Source organism: Chelonoidis abingdonii, chromosome 1 (assembly GCF_003597395.2).
Source record: "Chelonoidis abingdonii isolate Lonesome George chromosome 1, CheloAbing_2.0, whole genome shotgun sequence".
NCBI classification, from domain to species: domain Eukaryota; kingdom Metazoa; phylum Chordata; order Testudines; family Testudinidae; genus Chelonoidis; species Chelonoidis abingdonii.
Genome location: NC_133769.1, coordinates 158367065 through 158386608, shown reverse-complemented (window position 1 = coordinate 158386608; position 19544 = coordinate 158367065). Strand labels below are relative to the sequence as shown.

Sequence of the window (19544 nt, the reverse complement as noted above, 5' to 3'; positions counted from 1 at the left end):
AACCAGGTTTCTCTCCAACTCCCTGATATCAGGTTTCTATAAGTTCAAAATAGTGAGTACTAGATAGATAAAGCGAGTTAGGCTTCTGTTTGTTTCTTTATTTGCAAATTGAGGCATTTGCTGGAAGGAGTTCAAATTTGTATTTTGCTGAAAGGATTAATTTGTACTGGTATACTTAGGCTGGGAGGGTATTCCAGTGCCTATAGCTAAAAACCCTGTACCTAATCCATTTTAATTTCAAGATAATTTTTACTGTTTTTCTCCTCTTTAATTAAAATTTTTCTTGTTAAGAACCTGATTTTTTTTATTCTGGTGTGAGACCCCAGGAGACGGGGTCTGGATTCACCAGGGATATTGGTGGGGAGAAGGAGGGAAGGGGAGAGAGAGGCTAGTTTCTCGTGCCAGGATTATGTCTCTCAGGGAGAGTCTTGGAGGGGAAAAGAAGGAGGGAGGAAGGTGAATTTTCCTCTCTGTTTGTGGATTCAAGGAGTTTGAATCACAGTGATCTTCCAGGGTAACCCAGGGGAGGAAGCCTGGAGAGGCAAACGGTGGGGAAAAGGGTTTACTTTCCTTGTGTTCAAGATCAGCAGGTCATGGTCTGGGGGTCCCCAGGCAAGGTTTTGGGGGGACCAGAGTGTACCAGGCACTGGAATTCCTGGTTGGTGGCAGCACTACAAGATCTAAGCTGGTAATTAAGCTTAGAGGAATTCATGCTGGTACCCCATCTTTTGGACGCTAAGGTTCAGAGTGGGGAATTGTACCATGACACAGGTGCCCACATCACAAAAGCACAAGTATAACTACACATTAGGAACTTCATTGGGAGGGACAGACCTGCCATAGCAGAGGGGCAGATTGGATGCAATTTAACAGGCTATTTCCAACTCTAATTTCTGTTATTCTCATTGGGCTCCTTGTAGTCAGTCCCAGTGGAGAAGCCAAGGAGCCTGAACTTGTTACATTCATGGCACACATACAGAGAAATTACATAAATAAATACTTTCAATGGAAGGGTGCAAGACTATTCGGTCTTAGAATTCAGAATGCAAACATACAAGAAAACAGAGAGACAAAGCGGGTTGCCCCCTAAGGCAAAATTCACCCCACCTTGCTTTAAGCTGGCTCTGTCCAGGCTGATTCTGATTGCACTCTTTGCTACAGAGCCTCCTAGCAGGACCAAGAACCGCCCCCACTCTTAAAGTGATAACATGTAATCCCAGCACAGTCCTCAATATACCACAGAACTCCCCTCTCACGCCTGGAGCTGGTCTCTTTAGTACATGGCTACAGATATACCTGGATTCGTTAGTTATTTATATGGACCCCATCACCATCGTACCAGGAGCACCTGCCAGTCATTAATGTATTTACCCTCACAACATCCCTGTTGCCGTGCTATTACCGCCACGCTCCAGATGTGGAACCGTGGTACAGAGAAACTGAGACTTCCATTAGAACTTAGGTGCCTAAAGACCTTTTTGGATCTGGGCCCAAAGGACATGGCACAGCATGGAATTAAAGCCAGGCTTCCTATGACCCAGGCTAGTGCCTTAGCCACTGGACCATCCTTCCTCTGTACTTACAGATCTAATCTGTATGGGAGCACCCCATCCTCAGAAGGCTCTCGAATGTATTCCCACAAGGGGTCAGATGTAACACAGAGCAAACCCAAATTGTTGTCCCACTCCTCCCATCAGCAGTGGGATCTGAGCAGAAAACCAGAAGAAACAGGTCCTGGAGAGAACACAGCCCGTTTGAGAATGGACAGCAGATCTAATGGGTCCAAACAATTGGCAGGCGCGCCCTCCCCAATCACATCCTGTGGACCCTCCCACTTTGCATTGCCCATTGGTCCCAAACCACGGTCTTTGCTGCAGTGAGCTGAACAGTTAATCCCTCCGTGCCCACCCCAACTTTCCAGGGGGGGGATGCACCTGGGGGTTGCATTAAGCAGATTAAAAACTCTTCCTTCTAATGTTTTGCGCCCATTTAGCGCTGATGGTTTTTGTGAGAGTGAGGCAATTAGCAGGGGAAAGCAGCCCCTTCCAAAGCACTCAGGAGAAGGGGAGTTTGTTGACACCAAACCTAGGCCTGAGCTATACCTAAAACTTAAGTCGACCTAGCCACGTTGCTCAGGGCTGTGAAACTGAGATTGACCTAACCGCCGCTGTAGATTCAACTTGGTCAATGGAAGAAGGGACCTCAGGGGAAGGTTCATGGGAGCAGGGTGAGGGTGGCAGTCAGGCAACCTTCGGTGGCACGTCTGTGGGAGGCCTGCTGGTCCTGCGGCTTCAGTGGCAATTCGGCAGTGGGTATGACAAATGTGCAGGACCGGCAGATCACCCACAGAACTGCCGCTGAATCCACGGGACCAGCGGACCTCCCACAGAACCGCCACTGAAGGCTGCCTGACTGCCGTGCTTGGGGCGGCAAAAAACGTAGAGCCGCCCCTTGCTTCAGCAATACATGGTGAGCACAAAAGCTCCATGGGAACCATTGAGCCTGGGTAGATCACTGCAGTGGAGCACTGCGAGGTTTATAGGTGGAGCGACTGGATTGCAAGGAGGCCAAATGGCTTGGCTCACATGAGACTCTAATGCAGGGTGTAGCCCCCTAATTAAATCAGAGCCTGTTGTAGTAGGGACCGCAACAAGCATCTTCATTGCGTGCTCTTTGCCCAAGCATGCCGTGAAAGGGGCAAGGGACCAAGAGCTCCCTCTCCTCCTTCAAAGGGGCAAGGGACCAAGAGCCTCCTCTCCTCCTTCAAGCACTCCTGTCCTGTCTCCCCCTTAGCCTCAGGAGCCCAGCATCTCCCCCCTCCGGAGCTGTCATGTTGGGTCTTTGTCTCATTTAGACAGTGGGCACTTTGCGGTGCTCAAGGGAGTATCTCTTTAACTAGTGTAAGCAAAAAGTCCTGGCTCTGAGATCTGCTAACAGTCCTGACCTACAACATGCAGGGTTGTGAGAATGGATACGTAGATGGTAGGGGGAAGCCCAGGGGACTTAACCCCATCAGAACACAGACAATGCACATGAGGCGTTGTGTTTGTGGACATGGTATAAGGGTCTGGCTGTGCTGAACAAGTAGGAACGAATTATAGAGCTGGGCCCAGAAGCAGGAATGGTTGAAGCTCTTTAAAAGTGGAGGGGCCGCCGGCGCCTGAACCAAGGCCCTGCCCCTGAGCCATCACACCCCCGAGGCCCTGTGCTGCCCTCTGAGTCCCCGCCTACATGCTGCCCTGGCTCCTTGAGCCCCCGCCCTCAAACTGCCCCTTCCCCTGAGACTTGCTGCACTGGTGCCTGGAGCCGCCCCGGCTGAATCCTTCTAATACTTCCCAAGTGTCCACAGGCCCCTTGGACACTGGCCAGCCTGCAGAGTTAAAGCAGAGCCCACCTATACAAGCAGCCAGATGAAGAAGGAAACTGACAAAGATCACAGTGGAAAGAGCTTGAGCCAGGACTAGTCGCTTGCCTGAAGGCTTTACCCTGGCTGCAGCACCTTTCATGTGCAAAGTGTTGCCGAGGGCCAAACAGCGTGGATGGCTGGATTAGATCAGAGCTTTACATGAATTCTTTATTTCCACCTGCCAGGCTCACTCACCCCTGGTACTACCTGTGGAAAGAACCACAACGCAGTTTTCCTCTGGGACCCAGGCATGACTAGCTGCAGATCGTGCCCCCTACTCCCTGACAACTTTTAGCTAGCCACTTCCGGCCGCCTCCAGCAGCTGCAGGGTTCCTGCATTTTTCACTTTTGGCTCCTCCCCTATAACTCTTTGGGAAGGTTGGTATCACTTCTGCTATGGCCTCCCACTGGCTTCCGAGCCCTCTGCTGTGACTCACCCCGTGAAACCCTTGAGAGGAGCCATGGGCTTTCTCCTTGCCATAAATGGCCTTGCCCTGCTGCTCCAAATGCCCTGTCATCATCCAGGTCAATAGAGAAGCGACTGATGGGAGGAGGGTTACACAGAGGGGAAGATAGCCGACTGTTCTGTTACTGACTTCCCCGGCTGAGCTCCTGCTGTCTGGTGAAAAGGGTGCATGGCACAGAGTGTTCTTGGCATTTTGCTCCAGTCTGTGGCAGTTCAGCCCTTATCAGATCTCTCCATGGCAAATGATTTTCACAGCGTAAAACATTGCCAAGCTGTACAGAAAAGAATCATAAACTGAACTAATGTTCCCTGCCTGGTACATGGGGTGTGGTTTTGCTTTTTTAACAATTCTCCTGGAACATGTTTGCTGTCCTGTACGTTGACTGATGTGACCTGCTGTGAACTTGATGCTGCACCTCAAGAGGAGTAAACTCAGTCTGTGCACCTCTAACATTTCTCCTCCATGCACTGGAGCTTATTCTAAACCCTGCTCCCATGAACCTTTCTCAAGCCTTCTTGCAACCTGCCCCCATGCTCCACAAAGAACCCCAGTCTGACCCCTTCTCCCTGGGCTCAAGCCTTCGCTCTCCTTGCCCACCTTGTACGTGCTTTAGCCAAGCACAAGTTATTGAGGTCAATACATGGGTAACTGAGTGAAATGTAATGGCCTGTGACATACAGGAGGTCAGACTAGATGAGCTAATGATTCTTTCTGGCCTATAACTATGAATCTATGACTTTGCCACTAGCCTGCCTTTTGGGGAACAGTGACAGTGCAATCAGAGGTGTGACTCACCCCATGGAACGCTTGAGAGCAGCCGTGGGGTTTGTCCTTGCCATAAATGGCCTTGCCCTGCTGCTCCTTAGGGGACGCTATCACCTTAGTGCCAGCAGTGCCATGTGAGCCAAACATGTTCCAGGAGAATTGTTAAAAAAGCAAAACCACACCCCATGTAGCAGGCAGGGAACATTCTGCTTGGCTGCCCATTAGTTCAGTTTATGAGTCTTGCCTGTATGGCTTGGCAACATTCTGCATCGTGAAAATCATTTGCCACGGAGAGATCTGATAAGGGATGAACTGCCACAGACTGGAGCAAAATGCCGAGAACACTCTGTGCCATGTACCCCTTTCACGAGACAGCAGGCGCTCAGCTGGGGAAGTCAGTAACAGAACAATCGGCTGTCATCATCCAGGCTGCACATGGGGGCTCAAGCGATCAGCTGGGCTCTCAGAGAGAAGTCTTTGCCGACACAGGAGGTCAATAGAGAAGCGACTGATGGGAGGAGAGTTAGACAGAGGGGAAGGCAGCCAACTGTTCTGTTACTGACTTCCCCAGCTGAGCGCCTGCTGTCTCGTGAAAGGGGTACATGGCACAGAGTGTTCTCGGCATTTTGCTCCAGTCTGTGGCAGTTCAACCCTTATCAGATCTCTCCGTGGCAAATGATTTTCACGATGCAGAATGTTGCCAAGCCATACAGGCAAGACTCATAAACTGAACTAATGGGCAGCCAAGCAGAATGTTCCCTGCCTGCTACATGGGGTGTGGTTTTGCTTTTTTAACAATTCTCCTGGAACATGTTTGGCTCACATGGCACTGCTGGCACTAAGGTGATAGCGTCCCCTAAGGAGCAGCAGGGCAAGGCCATTTATGGCAAGGACAAACCCCACGGCTGCTCTCAAGCGTTCCATGGGGTGAGTCACACCTCTGATTGCACTGTCACTGTTCCCCAAAAGGCAGGCTAGTGGCAAAGTCATAGATTCATAGTTATAGGCCAGAAAGAATCATTAGCTCATCTAGTCTGACCTCCTGTATGTCACAGGCCATTACATTTCACTCAGTTACCCATGTATTGACCTCAATAACTTGTGCTTGGCTAAAGCACGTACAAGGTGGGCAAGGAGAGCGAAGGCTTGAGCCCAGGGAGAAGGGGTCAGACTGGGGTTCTTTGTGGAGCATGGGGGCAGGTTGCAAGAAGGCTTGAGAAAGGTTCATGGGAGCAGGGTTTAGAATAAGCTCCAGTGCATGGAGGAGAAATGTTAGAGGTGCACAGACTGAGTTTACTCCTCTTGAGGTGCAGCATCAAGTTCACAGCAGGTCACATCAGTCAACGTACAGGACAGCAAACATGTTCCAGGAGAATTGTTAAAAAAGCAAAACCACACCCCATGTACCAGGCAGGGAACATTAGTTCAGTTTATGATTCTTTTCTGTACAGCTTGGCAATGTTTTACGCTGTGAAAATAATACTCCCTTAGCGTGGAGCGCATGTAAGGCACAAGTTCCGCACTCTTCATGATAGGACTCCACTCCTCCTGCGTCATAGACAGTGGACCTCCAATTTTACTAGGCCAACATAATCTGTAAGCCTATAAGGCACTAATAGTTATATGGGGAGAGTCTTACCGAACGAGCGGCAGCTCCAACCATAGACAGATCTGAGAATGAGATTATGAGGCGTCTATGAATCAAACATAGCTGTGCGAGTGTGAGTCGGAACTAGATATGATTCTCAATGCATGTACACTGCTGGACTACCTATGCGACTATACGTAACACAGTTTTACATCTGAAGCCTCTCAAGCTGTCTCTGTCTCTTCCCGTGCAACCATACCTACTCCATTGCGCTGCCAAGCTTATATAGTTATAGACAGCAGCAAAATGGTACCAGAAGAATACCCTCACTAAGCTTTGAGATATGTCTAGCAAGAATGCGATTGAGCATAAAAAACCAAGCAGCGAAGACATGGCAGCACGGTTCTCAGCACAGGCTGGGAAGATGGTACATTAGCCGAGAGCAACTGGGTGGACTTCTACAGCCCAAATCTCTGCAGCTTCATTTTTAGCTACATTTAGCCACGCTTGCTAGATTAAAAGCTAGCACAGGTATGGCTCCCCAGGGTGTCAGATTGACACCATCAGCTCAGGATTAAACAAAGACTGTGAATGGCTTGCCAACTACAAAACCAGTTTCTTCTCCCTTGGTTTTCACACCTCAACTGCTAGAAGAGGGCCTCATTCTTCCTGACTGAACTAACCTCTTTATCTCCAGCCTGCTTCTTGCTTGCATATATATACCTGCCCCTGGAAATTTCCACTACGTGCATCCAACGAAGTGGGTATTCACCCACGAAAGCTCATGCTCCAAAACTTCTGTTACTCTATAAGGTGCCACAGGACTCTTTGCTGCTTTTAAAATAATTGGTGATCTCTTAATTAGAGCCAGCAGGCTACTGCCTGGTCACCCACTGGCAGATACAACAAACATCCTGTTTGAGTTCCCTGGGATCAGTGCTCTCAGCTGGCAGTCATTCTAATTCCACAAAGAAAATCTGATTAAAGCTCCCTGAGCAGCACCAACTACAACCTGCTCCTTTAATCTCAGTGTGGGAGGCAAGGCGGGTAGCCAAGTTTCATGCCACTGCCAAAATGCCCTCTTGGATCAGCGTCCCCAAGATCCAGCATCCCCCACTGCTGCACTGAACATTGGAGATGGAAGGACTGCAAAGTGCAGACAGCAGTCTCTTCCATGATTGCTGACAGCAAGCCAGGATTTAGGGTGACAGCACAGGCTGTGTTAGTCAATCTGGGAACTAAAGAGCTAGAGAGATCCGCAGGGTCTGCCTGTGTCTAGTGGCCCCAGGATATCCTCTGTATTCATCACAACCAAGTTCTGCCTCTTTTATACCCCACAAGATACTACCACACTAAACAACATCAGGGGAAGCTGCTGCTCCCTGAAATTGGGCAGGTCAAGATCTTGAGGAGTCTGGGGAGATGCTCCCTGGGAGCTGGCTAGCAATTTTTGATCCCCCATCCCTTATTTCATAATTGTGTGATTAGTTTTTTATGGAAAGAAACAGTCCGTAAACCAGACAACAAGGACAACATCTCATGGCTTGTGTATATTCTCAAATATCCACCCTCATTGGTAAGACTACTCGTGACAAAAACAATGCCCTTGTTTTTAATAGTGCTCCCCTCTCGCCTGAGCACTTGTGTGTTTTTAGTTCCTCCCCGTGCTTTCCATAGCCTGATCCTCTCAGATTAGGCTTGTGTGAGCCTTTACTCCAAGCTGACCTAGTAGAGAAGGCTTTGCTGCACCCCTGGTGTATGGGGGGGTGCACTGTGCTGTTTCAGGTGGTTCTGCAACCAGCGCATGGTCAGAGGCAAAACAGGACCAGGACCAGGTTGTGAGCTTTCCTCTTGGACACATGAAAAAACCCAGGGCACAGAGAACATAAGAGGTTAGGGGTCTATTACAAGAGTGAGTGACGTTCTGTGGCCTGCTGTGTGCAGGAGGTCAGACTAGATCAGCATTCTCGGCCAATGGGAGCTGCTGGGGGCGGTGCCTGAAGCAACGGCCACATACACCCCTGCGCCCCTCTTTCCTCAGGTTCCCTTCCCGGAGCGGTGCGGGTGCAGGGCAGGCAGGGAGCCTGTCCTGCCCCCAGTGCACGCTGGGCCAGAGCCTGCCCCCTGAGCCCCTCCTGCAGTTGAACCCTCTGCCCTGAGCCCCTTGTTGCACCCTGCACCCCGACTCCCTGCCACACCCCTCCTGCACCCCAACCCACTGCCTTGAGCCCCCTGCTGCAACCCAACCCCTTGCCATAATCTGCACCCTGAGCCCCTGCCCTGAGCCCCCTGCTGCACCTCACACCCCTCCTGCACCCCAGCCCACTGCCCTGAGCTCCCACTGCACCCCTCACCCCGCTACATCCCACATCCCAACCCACTGCCCAGAGCCCCCTGCTGCACCCCTCCTGCACCCTGATCCCCTGCCCTGACCCCTTGCCACACTCCTCACCCCTCCTGCACCCCACACCCCAACTTCCTGCCCTGAGCCCCTGCCACACCCCACACCCCTCCTGCACCCCCTGGAGGCAGAGTTGGGGTGGGGATTCCAGGGAAGGGGGTGGAATGGGGGCAGGGAAGGGGTGGGAAGAGGCGGGCAGGGGGGAGGACTCATGGAAGGAGTGGGTTGGGGGCAGAGCTGAGGGCAGTGAAGGGGGGTATCAGTAATGCAGCCCTCGGGCCAATGTACTAGTCCTCGTGTGGCCCTCGTGATCATTTGAGTTTGAAACCCCTGGACTAGATGATCATGATGGTCCCTTCTGGCCTTAAAGTCTATGAGTCTGAGGGTATGTCTACACTGCACGATTATTTCAAATTAGCTTAAACCGATATTACAAAACAGATCTAATAAAATCGGTTTAGCGCGTCCACAGTGGGATCCCGAAATGATTGCTTTCGTCATGTCAAGCTCCATCGATTTCGGGCAGGTGCACTGTGGGTGTGTTCTCGCTTCTAGTTCCTTCTTGTTGAGCCGTGCTTGATGGGGCGAACTGCCGGGTGCTGGGTACAGCTACCCCTTCCTTTGTGAGCAGCGACACCTTTGGCCTTTTTCGCGAGGTCATTGAGCCCCCATTATCAAGGCAATCTTTTCCTTTTTTTTAGTGGTGGTGGGGGGAATAATTGAGGAAGCTGTTCCTGAACCGCCAGCACTGTGTTTACCTACAGACATTGGGAGCTCAGCCAGAATGGAAATCATTTTCGAGACTGCTGTGGGTGTGGAGGGCTGGGTCCTTCCGTACCCCTCCCTCCCTTCAGATGAAGCGCCTTTGGTCTCTGGTGTCCCGTTACGCTTGTCACACGGTGTGTTCCTGCAGTTTTTTTATTCACGCTTTGGCATTTCGTGTCTGTACGGAGTGCTACAACGATTTTGTTCCCCATACAGCGATCAGACCTGTATCTTCCTCGGTTCTTGATGTGACGCTCTTTTTTCGATTTCAAACTGATTGCCAGCGTGCTGATCAGAGATCACGCTGGGCAAGCAGGGGATGTTATTCAAAGTCGCGGGGCTTTTTCCTGGTTTACTGCGCTGCATCGGTTAGATTGCTGGTCCAGAGCGGTTTTCAGTGCTGACTCTGGGGATGCGCCCGAGGCATAACGTCGATTTGCCGTCCCATGACCTCTCGCGTTTCCTATCGAATTAGCGTACTCTCTGTTTGGGGAGTTCCGATCGGATTTGGGCCGTTTAACTCGATATTAATGACGACGTCGTGTGAACGGATACAGCGTTAAATCGGTATATCGGCCATTAAACCGATTTAAAGTCACAGTGTAGACCTGGCCTGAGAAAGAGAGAGCAGAGCAGTGCTGCTTTAGAAAGCACCCCTTGCAGTTCAGGCACAGAGACTGTAACTCCAGGGAAAGTCACTATGGAGACACCCAGGGATGTCGTCTGCACAGTGGTCTGTTGCTTCTCGGCATCTGTTTCTATGTCTGCAGGTGCCAGCCGGGGAAGTTAAGCTTGGCACAGAGAATTACACAACCCCTATACTGTCTGGATAAAGAGGGGTCTTGGCGCTGGTGTCTCACCTGGAACCAACCTTTTGGGAAATGTTTCTTTCATTCAGTAGGAGGCACAAGCACCCATCCCACCTGTCCATCCAGCTATTGCAAGCTTGCCAGACCTCCTACACCACAGTCATTCTGTCGCCCACCATCTCAGACTAGAAATAGTGTTATGACAGCACCTTCACTAGTCATAGGCGTGGGAACTAGGGCTGTGGGGGTTATGCAGTACCCCCAGGTTTCATGCAGGGCTCCACTCCCAACTGTCAGGGGAGGGGGCCTGGCTGCCAGCCCCGCACCTGGGCTCCACTTCTGGCCCCCCCATATGGGGTCCCAGCTGCTGACCCCATCCCCACCCCCAGCTGTGGCCCCAGCCTCAGCCCCCTTACCCCTATCTGGGTACCCCCCTCCTGGAGACATGCTCCTTTCAGCCACTGTTAACACCTTGCTTAGCCCGATGTCATCTCTGCTCCCTCCCACCCAAGGCTCTGCCATCAAGGATCTGATTTGATTGCTATTCAGTTCCTACAGCCCAGTTCAGCGCTCAGATGGCAATGAGGAAGTCAGTGGAAAATGAATCAGGGACATAATCCTTATCTGCACCCAGAGAGTGCTCTGCTAACTCTATGCAATGCAGCTTCTGCTCATGAATCTGCACAACCAGACCAGATTACAGGTTCATACCTACAGCACCAGCTGCTGGAGTCATGTGATGAGATCAGAATCTCAGGTCTCAGTTAAAAATACAATTATGTTTCTATCCCTGCAAAGAAAGTCTTGAAAATGTGACCCAAGTGCGTATAATTCCTGCCTGACTCTGCCCACAGCCTGAAGTAATGTCTCCAACAGGTGTGAAGTTCCCCATTCATCTTATTCATCAGGAAACCTTCTGCCACCATAAGGCGGGGCAGATAACAGTACAGGGAAGGATCATAAGATGAGGGTACACCATGGCATCACCATCTGGGGTGTGCCTGGTGCCCCACATCATCTTAATTCAGCCCTGGGAACAGCACAGTTTTGGATGGGAATGGAGAACAGGCAGCAGAAATGATCTCATGCTGCTTTGCTGCAGCACACTGTGGGATGCATCTTCTTTCCTGTCCTGTCTTCAGGCCTAATGGGTGGAGAACCTGGAGGTGCACCATGCTGGCCATTCTCCATCAGCTCCTGAATTAAACCTTCTGGAAGGGGCCAGTACAGGAGCTATCTGCCCAAGTCTACAGCTTGACGGCTTGAGGCACTAGTACAGAGAAAGGCATAAGCTCCCCCATTTATCTCAATGGGCATCACCTCCGAAGTTTAACAATGACCACATGAACCATTTAATATCAACATTGCTCCGGGACTGTGGCCGGTTCAGGTTGAATAGAGGCCACTGCTTTTTTCTGCCCCTTTGACCCCTGCAAGTAAGGAGCAGTGGATGAGAAAGAGAGAATGAGGATGAGCCTAAGCGCCAAATGACGGAAGCAGAAGCAAACGAAACAAAACACAGACATCACCCCATTGAAAGGGACCCAAGCGCAGCATCTCAGCTGCCACTTGCTGAGCATATGGTGTCACTGAATTCCGTGCCTGGCGGGAGGAAAGCAGCCCTGTAACTGTGCATTGTGATGGTGAAGGAAGATAGAAGGGCAGCTGATCCTGGTTGGGTCAGTACTACCCAAATGCTCACAGACAGGCTATTGTTCCTGCCGCTGGGACAAAGAGCTCCGTTCTTGCCTTACCGCAGTCAAGTTGTTCATTGACATGCCATCACGCACATTGCCAAAGAATAAATCAATTACAGCTCAGATGACATGGCCTTTCCCCTCCTGCCCCCACCTCATCTCCTTCCCCGTTTGAAGCATGCTTGTACTGTGCTGGAAAGTAATGGAGCCCAGCTCTGACCTCCCTGGAGAGTCTCAGGCTAAGGTGTATCTTGTTATCGCGGAGTAAGGCTGCTCTGTGTTTGGAGTCCATTGTTACTAAAAGGCAGGTTGCAAACCCTGCGCTGACTCTGTGTCCCCTATAGGGGTTTCATGCGCCGAGCTCTGAGCATATCAAATGTTAATCCAGACAAGCTGCAATTTCTTGTTTCTCTGCTTTCTCCTCTATGATCTACATCAGCTCCCTAGACAAGTGGATTTACTTGCCCCTACCAGCAGATGGCTATAAAGAAGGGAGGGGGAATCACAGACTTCTGCTGATGTGACCACTGCTTCTAGGGTGACCAGAAAGCAAGTGTGAAAAATCAGGACCGGGATGGGGGGTAATAGGAGCCTATATGAGAAAAACACCCAAAAATCGGGACTGTCCCTATAAAATAGGGACATCTGGTCACCCTACCTGCTTCCCACATAAGACTTTGCAAAGCTAAAGCATTGCCTCTGCCAGCAAGGGAGCCAGCGTTGCAGCTACTTATTAACTCCACCTTAAAGTGCCCACGTTCCAAGATGGCATCAGAAGAGGCAGTTATGTCCAACCTCAGGGTGATGTGTGTGTAAATGAGCGTAGGGGAGATCCAGGTGGCTGCTCTAGCCCTCTGCTTTCTCTGCCCACAAAATGTCAATTGCCTGGCTGAAATGCACATTCACCACTGCATGGGGGAGCGTGATGACTCATGGCTAAGCTGGCATGTGTAATGTAAATGTCTTCTTCCAGCTAGAGAGAGGCCATGACCTGCCATGGCCCCTGAGTCCATCTTGGAAGTCCCCAAAGATGACAAATAGGTGGCTCAGTCCTTCAGAGCCTCTCAACATCAAGCTGCTTCTCCTCATTCTGGGCATCTGGGACAGACCACAGTGGAGCTTGCTAAGTCAGCCCAGTTAAGGTGGCACAGAGATCCTGACCTGACCTGTGGGGTGAAGGCTCGTTCGAATGGCTAAGCAGCCCTGTAACCCAGCTAAGGGAGCTCCTGAAGGACAATGCCTGAGTTTCCTCCCTACTTCTGGCAGAAGAACAGGCTATTCGGGAGCCAGTATATTCTTGTGGTTAGGGCACATGACTGAAAGTCAGGATTTAAGAGTTCTAGCTTGTTCTTTGGCCTTGGAAAAGTCACCTAATCTCTCATTGCCCCAATTACCTCATCTGTATTAAGGGACACCTATTTCACGGGCAGTCTGTTGAAGCTTATTTCAATAAATGCTTGTAAGAAATGCTTTGAGATCCCCAGAGGAGAGGTGCCGTGCATTGCTGTCATTATTTCAGAGTCTGCCATATCCCCATGGCACAAGATTGGAGCCTGAAGCGAACACTGTCCTGCAGGCTAGTCACCTCCCTGGCACCACCTTCAAATCCCTTTTTGGCACATCTGCCAAAGGAGACTATCATAAAGTGAGAGCGGCTGCCCTGCTTCAAGGACGCCATGGCAACAGAGCCAGAATCCAGGGCCTGGCACGAGAGCTCTTCATTTTCTTGTGGCTCACAGCTGAGGCTTTGCTTCCTGCATTGTGAACCCTGCTGGGACCCACTGTCAACACACAAGTGTGAACCTGGACTTTTGGTCATTTGCCAACAGCTGAGTAGAATGTTTTTCTCAGGAAGGCAATAGCAGAAGAGGGGAGTAAATGTTATTGCTGCACTATGGGGACCTTGCTGGGAGCTGATATTCAGACCAAACCTTGGAAAGGGGAGATTTTGCTGCCTGATTGAGGTTGGCAGCTAATGAACCCATCGCTGCACATACAGTTACATGGAGAACATGGTCAGTGTGTGAAAATTTGACTAATTAAAGGAACATTTACAGACCTATTTTATATTCTCCCAACCATTTTGCGAGTATCATTGCTTTGTGCTTAGGGGAGGAAGGGAAACTGCAGTGCTCTGATTCGTCTGAGGACAGACAGGATTGCTCCAGCCACATTTGTCATGTTCTTTAATTTGGCAGATTGATGGCATGGAATCAAAGAGGAAGGAGGAATAGAAGTATTAAAACTATTTATTACACTTAGCTGTATGATACAGATCCGCAAACACATATGCCCCCAAATGCACACAGGGACCAAAGTATACATGCCCAGAAAGACTGCTCAGAGACTTATATACAGAGGCACACAAAGTTGCATGCTCAGAGATGCATATGCAGCATGTATGTACAGACACATGTGCACACAGGCCTACACATACAAGTACCCACACTGACAGGGGCATACACAAACATACAGACCCACCCATACACAGTGGCACTTGCACCACAACACATACTCATATGCGGCCAGACTGACAGAGGCACACAGGCACACTGGTGCTCACTGGGATCTCAAAGAAATCTTGGGTCTGTCGTTAGTCCAGGGTGGAATGGTATGAGTGCAGACCAGAATGTTAGGCTGCGCATTTAAGGACATTGCCAAGGCTTCCTGGAAAGGGACAGCCCCTTTTAAAATATTTGAGAGCAGCGGAGGGACTGCCATGGTGGAGTGGTCTGAGTGTGCTGTTTGGAGGGTGGCATGTATTTGGATGGGCCTAGAGCAGCCATTGAGCCAAGCCTGCTGTGGCCTTGAGCCCTAACCAGCACTCAGTGCTAACACCACACCCAAGAGATCTTCAATCAAGACAAACCACCACCAATGCATGAGACTGTTTTCCTCTCTGAAATGCACCCAGACCCATCCACCGAACCTGCATCTTTACAGCACCAATGCAAGGAGTCTCCTGTCCCAAATAGAGCAGGAAGCTTAAGGGACTGGGGCAGGACAGGCCACATTCCCTGGTTGCCAGCAGGAAACCGCTGCTGCCAATCTGACCACATCACACAGACCCAGAGCACCGAGCACCTCCTCTCTGTAGAGCTGCCTCAGAACCATCATTTTTCTTGGGCTGTATCTGTGATGCCAGAAGACCCAACCCACTTTAAGTGTTGCAGGCACATGCATGCGCCTAGCATGATGGCTCATTTTCTGCCTTCAAGCCTTTGCAGGAAACCCCAGCACCCATGGCACAATAGCTCCTTCTCTCCTCTTGGCCCGCACTATAACCCTTTGCGGCTTTGATCCCTGTCCTTTGAGTCACCAGTCTGGGGATGGGCAAGGTGTAGATTTACAGAGCATGTTGTCCAAAAAGCAAACCTAGGAGAACATTGAGAGAGAGAGGCAGAAAGGAGGGAGAGAAGGTATTTCGTGAAGCAATAGCTCCTGCTCCGGAAATTACCCAGGCATGTTCATTTCACTCACCTGTTATGCTGGCAGGCTGGGCCAGCCAGCGCCTCATCAGAAGCTGTAATAACATGTCCACTTGCATCCAAGAATGCACAGATGTGCCAGCTGCAACTGGCGGTGCCGAAAGGAGATGTTTCCTGGAGGGATCTGCCATAGCTTGCAGAATTTACTGGTCCAGGAAGAGCAAGAGAAGCCTCCACCTCTTGTTTACAGCTACTCTCCTTCTAGACATAGGTCTGAACCAAGCCAGAACTCCAGAAATAGTCGGACCAGGGTCTATATTCTGCAGCGCTGTCTGCACCAGGCCAAACAAAAGTCAGCAATCTGCCTCTCCCTGCCATATCATGGGGAGTTTGGATCTGGAGCCTGTCTGGAGTGAAGGATCATCTACAGCATGGTTGGGCTAACTTAGCTGTCTGCAAGGACCACTGTAAACCTGGTTGTAATCTCAGTGAGGACAAGGGGTACGGGTATGGGGAAAAGGTATGTTTGGGGGGTGGTTACTGGGAGATGGGCCGGAGATACAAGTGTGACCCAGAGAGGGTATTTATAGCAATGGGGCTGGGGAGAGTTTACACAGATCCAGCTATTCCTCTTACTAGTGGAAAGACGCAGGAAGGAAGAATTTACTTGCTTGGCTTTGTTCTGCCATATTGTCCCCTCTCAGAGGCTGTGACAGTGCAAATCTGAGAAGGATCTTGGGCTGCCGATTGCACAGAGACCAAGAATCTGTGAGATTAACAAGGCTAAAGTTTATGGATCTTGTCCCGTCCACCTGCTAGGAGCCTGACTCCACACATGCACCCTGGCCTGTCAGAAGAGCCTACCGGCTGCAGCACATACAGGCCCACTGAGTGTCCCCAGCTGGGTACTGGTATTTCTAGCCCATGCTGACCTCCATGCCACCCCATTTTCACTGCTATTTTGAGCTGTGCTAGCTGGATTATAGCTAGGGCACGTGTGCCGCCCCAGGCTTCAATCCCATCACCAGCTGCAGTGGAGACATAACCAGAGACAAGGCTGGGAACAGAACCCAGGAGTGTTAGCTCCCAGTCTTCTGGCCTAGCCTATGTGACATGCCCCCCACCCCCTGACCTAGGAATGGAATCCTACCTCCCAGTGCCCTCCTCTAGCCAATACCACAAAATCCATCCAAACAGCCACAACATCTAGCATTAGGTACGACTAAGACAGGCTCCACACCTAAAACTTAGGTTGACCTAGCTGCATAGCTCAGGTTTTCACACCCCTGAGACACATAGTTAAATGGACCTAAGCCCCAGTATAGGCACTGTGAGGTCGCAGAAGAGTTTTTCCATTTGTGACCCTGGCAGATCAGGTGCCAGCTCATGCCAAAGCCACTGGGCCTCTCTGAACACTGACAAATGCACAGCTGGAAACCAGTCTGGCTCACCTGTGCGTTAGTGTTGTTAAAATAGATTTTAGAGTTATAAGACTCTGTTTAGATTTTATGAAATGCTTGTAGGATGCTGCATGCATTGACCTTACTTCTAATACCTGTATCCCATGCTATAAGGTAACATGTAAGGATTTGCTCTGTAACTATTAAAGTGTTTGCTAAAACTCTAAAACCGCCCCCACAAGGAGACAAAGATCACCAAGTGTAAAATACTAGTTTACCACAAGAGGCATCATCTCCTCCCCAACAAAAGGCCAACAGCCACCAGACAAACCTCTGTGGAACATCAGTGGATAAAAGACTTTGTGGATTGGTCCCCACACAACTGTGAAGAAGGGACCTGCACAAGCCCTCATCCCATCACAGCTTGAATGCTGGGGGAAGGGAATAAAAATCCCTGACAAGGGGAAATTGTATCCCACTGCTGCTTGAACTCTGAGGGGTGAAGATTTCTAAGCATAGGCAAGAGGTCCCTAGAGGTTTAGCTTGGATAAGCTCTAAAGGACATATAACACTTGCATATATACCAGCTACTATCATCTTTTGGAACTTAAGACTGTAACTCATGTGTGTGTGTATGTTTACCTGCTTTAACCTTGTAAATAACTCTATTTCTTCTTCCTAGTTAATAAATCTTTAGTTAGTTTATTATAGGATTGTCTTTGGTGAGGGATCTAGGTTGCACTTGACCTGGGGTAAGCGACTGGTCCTTTGGGACTGGGAGTAACCTGAATATTAGTGTGCTTTTTGGTGTCAGGGACTCTCTATCACAAAGGCAGGCTTGTCTGGGTGTCAAGACAGAGTGGATTGTCTCTGACTCCATGTTTATGCTGTTATAGCCCTTGAGGAGTTCACAGATGATACTTGGTTGGTGAAATCTAAATAAAGAACTCACAACCAGCTTGGGGTTCATGTGCTGTTTCTTAACAGTCTGCCTGGAGGTTGGTACTCACGGTCAGGAGCCACTCCAGACAGCGTGATACCATTGACCTAGCTACCACCTCTTGAGTGGGTGGATTTACTACAGTGATGAAAAAAAACACCGCCATCACTATCACAGGTTTCTAGATGACAGCAGCATAGCTGCAGCTGTGATGCTGTAGCGCCAATAGTCTAGACATCGCCTTAGTCCAAGCACAGGTTAACAAGTCACAGTAAAACCCACAGCTAAACTTACACTAGACAGCTTAAGGTGCCAGCGCTACATATGAAAGCCCTGGGGACATGCCATGCTGTAAACCTCAGGGTCCCATTCACCTGCTTTTCTACTCCCTCAGTGTAAACCTGTCAGTTCCTTTTCATGAATGCAAATCACAGTAGAAAGCAACACGCTGCAGACTGACCGTGTTCCAGCTACATCAGGAGAACAAAGCCCATCTAGACGGGTGCCCAGATTGGATTATTACCTAACCCATTTATAAACACTGCGACAAGCCCGCATGCGTGTCTGTCTGTATGTTCTATATCTCTAGCATGGCTGAAAGACATCCTATATTGACAGCCTGGAAGATTAGCAACCTGCCTTTAGCCACAGAAAGGGGACAGAATGGGCAGTAGCAAAGCAATCTTCCCATACACACCACCCCCTCTGGCGAGCCTCCCTGGAGCGGATCCTCTGTTGGGTGAGGGGGAGCTCACTCTCCACAGCCCTTTTCAGTCCTGCTTGGAGACCTGATTCCTGGGGAGCTATTGGTTGTAGGGTGTTTTTGTGATGTGGATCCCTGGACACTGGGTATTGAACTGATTTTATTTCATTCAGTCTAGTGAAACAGGCTATACTCATAGTGCCATTGGCTAATTAGGAATGTGTCAGGGCACTGAGTCAGTCCCTGAGCTCCCCTGCTGACTGGAGTGACAGAAGGTGCGCTTCATCCCCAGAGAGGGCAAAGACCATTGAGCCTGCCCATCTGGAAGCATTTCTTTTTAATCCTCGCTGGTCCAGGGGTGTATCCGTGCCTTATTCACTGCCCAGGAGCCTGCCTGGCCCCTGGTGCTAGTCAGCCTTTTTCATTTGAAGGGAAAAAAAAAAAAAAGATGAAAAAGGCATATTTTAGGGAAATGATTTTTTTTCATAGAAAATCATCATTTTGGCCCACATTTTCCAGGTTTTTGACAAAAAATAAACAAATTTTATCCATTTTTCCAACAACAATCACCCAAAAAATTGCCATGAAAATGTTTGGGGGAATAAAACCTCCACACATTTTTAAAAAATTATTTCTTATAGGTGTTTTTGAGGAAAATAGTTACCATTTTCCAACCATTCTCTGACAGCCCATAACGGTGTAAATTCAATGTCAGTTGATCGACCTCAGTGAATTTACTCCAGAGTTATATGATGGTTATTACAAACAGAATTTGCCCCAAACTGAGGCAGGGACCGAGGGCCCTGCCCTGATGCTGTGTCAACAGGCCTCGGTGCCAGCAGAGAAGCTGTTTACATATGCAGATTCCCACTGGGACTTATTTACAGCGTGCTACCAAGAGCCATCCAACTAGCTCTACAGCTCTGGAGACCATCCATATCCATCTCCCCAGACCGGCAATTAACAGATTATGGAGAGAATAACATAGCGGATAATACTGAGCTTTGAAAACAAGGGCCTCTGATCTTGAGCTGAACAAACAATTCCCCTTGTCTATGTCAGCTCCTCCTCCACTTTGATTTCTACCACAGGAGCCCATGGCTCTAGTAACGACACCCACACTGCTAAATTGTCTTCCCATTTGCCAGCAGCAGCTCCCCAATGCTTGCTGCCCT

At 49.8% G+C, this 19544-nt stretch overlaps 1 long non-coding RNA gene across 1 annotated transcript in view; it reads right to left on the bottom strand.

Moving 5' to 3' along the window:
* Window positions 1-298: 298 nt before the first annotated feature.
* The window catches only part of LOC142047681 (uncharacterized), a 52835-nt gene continuing 33589 nt past the window's right edge, over window positions 299-19544 (bottom strand). Inside the window, exon 3 of the long non-coding RNA XR_012656953.1 lies at window positions 299-413. This is a non-coding gene — a long non-coding RNA (uncharacterized LOC142047681). The remainder of the gene's footprint in view (window positions 414-19544) is intronic.